At 36.5% G+C, this 5,972-nt stretch overlaps 1 long non-coding RNA gene across 1 annotated transcript; it reads right to left on the reverse strand.

Moving 5' to 3' along the window:
* Positions 1-2,872: 2,872 nt before the first annotated feature.
* LOC309504300 lies at positions 2,873-5,664 on the reverse strand. The gene is made up of 4 exons (XR_014208055.1): positions 3,816-5,664; positions 3,516-3,736; positions 3,395-3,436; positions 2,873-3,190 (listed from the first exon to the last, which is right to left on the reverse strand). It is a non-coding gene; the product is annotated as an uncharacterized lncRNA (long non-coding RNA).
* Between the last annotated feature and the right edge of the window lie 308 nt (positions 5,665-5,972).

Genomic DNA, 5,972 nt, shown 5'->3' on the forward strand with positions numbered 1-5,972 from the left:
TTTTAGCCCCGATTTTGGCTCGCCGACAGGTTTTGAGAAATCGCCGACAAATGCCCGAAATCACAGGCGAATCGGTGCTCGTTCACGCAAGTGACAATCACGCAGTGTGAATGAGCAAAGACGCGATCTGAGAGAATCACAGACGAGTTGCCAATGCCCGTGAGATATTTGGCATTCTATATCTCTGGATCTGTCGGCAATTCAAAATCCTGCTGTGTGAAAAGTGTTCTGACTGAAAACTACATTGGCGATGACCGACAGCCAATTAGAGAGCAAGATACAGAGCAGCTGGGAGTTCGGGGAGGAGTTATAGGCCACAATATCAGTATTTTATTAGATATATTTACAATTATATCAAACAGAAACAAAGCACAAACATTTGCTTGACCAGCAGCAACAGCAGCACATTGCAAAATTATTTATTTACCCCCAACTCTCTTTGCAGAACACACAGTCCTTGCTCCCCTTGTCTTCCCAGCCATTTCCTCATGCATAAACTGTTTTTGTTTTTCTCCTTTTCGCAGCAAATCAGTGCACAGACAATTTGGATCGCAAGCTTCTTGCAGGCTATCATTTTTAATAACAATTTAAGTCTCGCAAGAGAGCTGCGGTCTTACGCACGTGGGATTTTGCGCTATTTCCTTATCACTTCTCGCGTGTGTTTGGTTGCGAAACGTAGTTTGCGGACTAGACAGAAGTTGTCGGTGATTCCTCCTCCTGAAAGTCATGCAGTGTGAAACTTCCTGTCGCCGATGCATCGTGCAGTGTGAACACACCAGCAACTGAATGTTACCCCAGATAGTCACGCAGTGTGAAAAGAACAGTGACCCGACTACTTTGAAAATCGTGCAGTCTGAACTCGGCTTAAGGTGCCGAAACACTTGAGGATCCTGAGGTACACTACTGATGAAATGTCTTAAATATTTCCCTAACACTGTCAACCTTGAGGGAGTAGGAACCGAATCCTAACGGTAATCGCAAGACCCTAACGGTTAACGGAAACAATATGATTTTAGGGGCATCCTACCCAACCTTAAACTGAACGGTTCTCCAAATTAGCAAATGAACCCATAACCCAACCCTCTCGAAACCTAAGGACTTAAAAAAATAAAATAATCTAAACCGCATCTTATCAACCGGAACAAAATTCAAATCTACGAACTAAAAAGAATATAAACCAGACAATTCGGACAAATTAATTAAAATCTCTTTACATTGGCAAAAACCCTTCTTAAAAATGTAAGAATAACGATAGACAAAATAATTAGAATGAACTTATGATAAAACTACAATCCGGAGGTCTTAAAACACGTATAGACAAATAAAAATTAAGGTCTGAGACTAAAACAGGTTTTTGGACTCCCAGACAGGAGTCAATCACAGGTCCAGGTAGGATCAAACAGGAGTAGGCCTGTGCATTTCCTCGGTCTCCCTATTCCAAACCTTCTTAAACAAATGTTTAAGGGGGGAGCCGTTGTAACTTCCCCAATGCCTAACCTAGGCAGAGCCATCGGGCCTGACCTACCTTTCTAAACAAAGGACCAGTTAAAGACCAATTTTTATCTTCAATCATATTAAGAAAACCAATTTCTAACCATAGAACATAAAACAACCCATCAGGAATCTGTACGCCTACCTTAAAGCGAAACATTCACTTAAAGATTGTGACCAGGAGGCCTTAGAAACAATACAAACATATATTAAGACCACTTCCAGAAATTGCTGGGAAGAGGCCTGGCAGATAGCCACTAAATGGGCAAAACGTGATATCAAAAACCTACAACAATTCACTATTGAACAAGCCTCTCAGAAGGTTATAATATTTATGACTACACAAAACAAGATCAGAAACAAACCACCTCAACATGCCCAAAACCCAGAAGCTCAAATCACTAACAAACCAACAAAAAATCTAGAATTAATCGGAACAAACAAAACAGTAGTAAATCTCTCACAAATTTATACTTTATCACTAGAGGAAACATCATTACTTAACAAAAGTCTATCCTTCATCCCTTCCCATTTAACCAGAGCACAGGACAGGCATACGGTATATGCGGAACTAAGCAGTTTCCACCAAAAAATGGAAAAAGCTATATTTTTCGGAACAAGTAGCGAAAATAAAATATCCTAAAATACCTATTAGGATAGCACAATCCAAGACCTAGAAGGTTTTATTTACTACCCAAAATTCAAATACCAAGGGAAGAATGGCCAACCCCGTACATGCCTCCTGGACGCCCTATAGTATCCGACTGTGGGAGTGAATCCTACAGGATAGCAGAATAACAATTATATATATTAACAAGCCTCTACAAGCACATGAGATGCATTAGATGTTGTTCCAGGTATCTTGGAGTTCACCATTTACCATTTTTATACAGTAAAAATCTCTCCGTTGGTTGATTTTTTTTGTAACCTTTGTTACATCACCTCTGACTGACTTTATGATGATGAGATATGTGTGGGCCATGCCCATTTTTGTAGGATTTTTGGTTAATACAAAGAAATCACCCAGGAATGTAAATTCTGTCATAAATTACTCTCTAGTTGTTCCAAATCTGTATAAATTAGCCACAGAAAAAGATATGTGAAAGAATGCTTGTAACTAAACAGTTTACATTTACATTTATTAATTTAGCTGACGCTTTTATTCAAAGCGACTTACAATTGCTATATATGTCAGAGGTCGCACGCCTCTGGAGCAACTAGGGGTTAAGTGTCTTGCTCAGGGACACATTGGTGTCTCACAGTGGATTCGAACCCGGGTCTCTCAAACCAAAGGCATGTGTCTTATCCACTGCGCCACTACCACCCCTATTGGTGTTCTACAAACAGTTCTTGTCCCCTATTGACTAACATAGTAGGAAAATTGTTTTCCTACATTCTTCAAAATATCTTCTTTTGTGTTCAACAGAACAAAGAAACATATAAAGCAATTTGGTAGTCAATGAGGTCCAAGAACTCTCTGGTTATAAGCATTCTTCCAAATATCTTTCTGTTCATGAAAATTATAAACTATCCCTTTAAAGCAGTTTTTAGTAAAACCTTAGTTAGAAGTTTTATTTAATTGGTCTAAAACATTTTGATTGTCCTTAATACATTTAATGATTTAATGATGAGGAGAATAATTCTTGCTTACCCTGTCACTGTACCCTGGCATTGTTTCTGCGGTTCCACTGAAAGAATTCTATCAAGAAACATACAGTGAATTAGTATACAGATAATTAAGCTTTACATATTTTGACATTTGTTTCAATAATTTGCTTTTTAGAAAACAATATTGCTTTTGTGAGAGATGCTTGTGTTTTTAAGTTTAATGTTGAAATTATTGTTATAAGTAACCATGCATATCTAAAGAAACATTTTGATACTTTAGTCTCTCACAGTTTACCTCATTGTTCTCATGCTGTACATCCGTCAGTCTTGATGTGTCCTGTCAGTACAGACATGTCCTCTTCTGCACAACGCCATTGGCAAAATGTTGAACATATGCAGTAACTCCGTATACTTACTTTTAACCGTACATATACTGCTGACCTGCCAAACTCTGGGCATGCTTTAATTGATGCAGGGCAAACTGAGCTCAACTGAACTGGTAAGATCCTTCGCCTCTTGTCCACTCTGCAGATTTCAATCTCCCCCTCTTCCATTGTTGGAAAGGTTTCTCTAATTTTCAGATGGAATGCCCTCTCATTCATTGAAAGGGGAACAATTATTTTTTGAACTGCTGTACCTGTTAAAGATAAACAGTTTTTTAACCTTTAAAAATACAAATATCACAAATGTCAAAGATTTTACACTTAAGCACTTACGCTGTGTTGTGAGCAGATGCTCACTGCTGTTTTCAATCAAAGATAGCCTAATGATGCTCTGTCTTGTGGCTTGTGGCTGAGGTATCATTGGGGATGTTGCTGCGGAACATTCTCAGTCTTTAATGAAACAGTTCAAACAGACAATTGTTCAATAACATAATAATAACAGCATAAACAAGAAAGTGTGTTGTAGATTATATGTTTTAAGCCCAGTGAGCTGTTATTGATTTGTCCATTTTTACCTATTGAGTTTAGGATTACCTGCTCTTGTCTTTTTTTCAAAAATACCACAGTATAAAGTCTGTGAATTTAGTCTGTGGAGTTATAAATTAATCTATTTAGAATTTAACTTTTATCTTCAAAATATAACCTGGGTCTGTATGTTTAAAACTTCTCATAAATGCTCCTACAACTAGTCTTAAGTTTTGAGTGTAAAAAAAATTATAGTTACAAGTAGGACTTTTTAAGAGGAGACTTTTATAAAGAATTTAAGAGCAACTTTCAGTAACTTATTATGGCTTCACTCCATAACTTATTTGGGTAAAATAAATCAAAATTCACTTAGTGGGCAAGTAACAATACATTAAAATCTGCCTAACCTCCCCTGGTATACAACAGCAAGCTTAAAATAATGATTTATAAGTTGACCTGTACAATTTTGTAGAAAATGTTAGTTTAACATTGGTTGACCCATATCCTCTCAGAACCCAAGTGGAAGGTTTTATAAATGAGGTTTCAAATAAAGTGTGATTTTCAGCATCTATATTGTTTAAAAAATATGAATAATATTTACAACTAGTAACTTAGTCCCCCCATGCATCTTGGCCAGTTCCAGCACATTTCATTTTATCTCCAAATGTATGCCACATAAAGTGAGTAGGCCTATAACGTTAATAGTCTAGCAAAACCCTTTCAAGAATTCAAACTGGTCTTCGGATTGATCTTCATACTGAAACTTAAAATTTAATTTAGCTTAATTTACAGACTTAATCAAAACGTGTGTTAAAATTTGGCGCCAAAAATATGAATTACACTAAAGGCCCGTGAAACAAACCTCTCAATGGCGTCGCCTTGCGAAAAGTTGTTATCCTCTTCTGTGTTATTTCTTAAGCGATTTTGTATCAGTGCATTACACCTTGTATTTAATGCTTCAAGTCGTCTCATCATCGACATGACGGCTTCACTGATATCGCTATCGATAATGACACCTTTTGAGTGCACTTAGTCATTTGTATCTAGCTACACCTAGTGGCTGTTACTGTTAATGACACAACCCTCTCTTTCCAAGCAGACAGCACAGATTCGCTAAATAGGACTAGGTGTTATAATCTGTTGAAATATTTTTGTAAAAAATGTTCAGTTAATAATTATACAGCACCATCTATGGCTTACGTCTACTTTAAACCTCATCTTTTTTTGCAATTGGAAAAAAATGCAATTTGCCCTGTAATGTGAAATTATTTGTTCATGGCAGTACTAAATTAAAACAAATCTTCAAAATTACACTTATTTGTGTGAACATTTTTTAAGATTCTGCAAGGTGTTTGTAAAGTTTTGACCACCATATCATGCAAAAATAAATAATAAACCCCACACATTTATTCTTGTTTTTAATATTCTCTTCAAAGCAAGCTAAAAGTTTTGAAGCTAATGAGGGTGAAAGATGTTTATGGGCTGTTCATCTGCTTTCTGAGTAAGTAGAAGGGTCTCTTTAATGCCCCATAACCATGACTTTAATTGTTCCCTTATACACAGCCTTGTCCACATATGTGCATATTATAATGGTTTCATTGAACAAGCATGAAAAGTTGAAACCCTTTTTATTAAAGATCTGTAAAAGAATGTGTATAGTTGAAAACATTTTATCTAAAAATCCATGTTAAAACTTATATAAGACATAAGTGATGTAATAGGCTATATACACATCTGTATAACATATGTATACAACATACAACACTGGATACGGCCATAGCCAGGGTTTAATAATTAGTGAGGTCCACGGTGGGGTGTCAATAATTATACATAATAGTGCCAATAAATGGCATAAATCATTCAACTTTAATAAATACAATGAATAATAGTTAGCAAAGGCTAAATACTAAATACTGTGGCTATTGTTTTTTCAAAATGACTGGAGTAATCTCCGAGTGGGCCAGC

The sequence above is a fragment of the Leuciscus leuciscus genome (assembly GCF_965113295.1).
Source record: "Leuciscus leuciscus genome assembly, chromosome: 8".
Taxonomy (NCBI): Eukaryota; Metazoa; Chordata; class Actinopteri; order Cypriniformes; family Leuciscidae; genus Leuciscus; species Leuciscus leuciscus.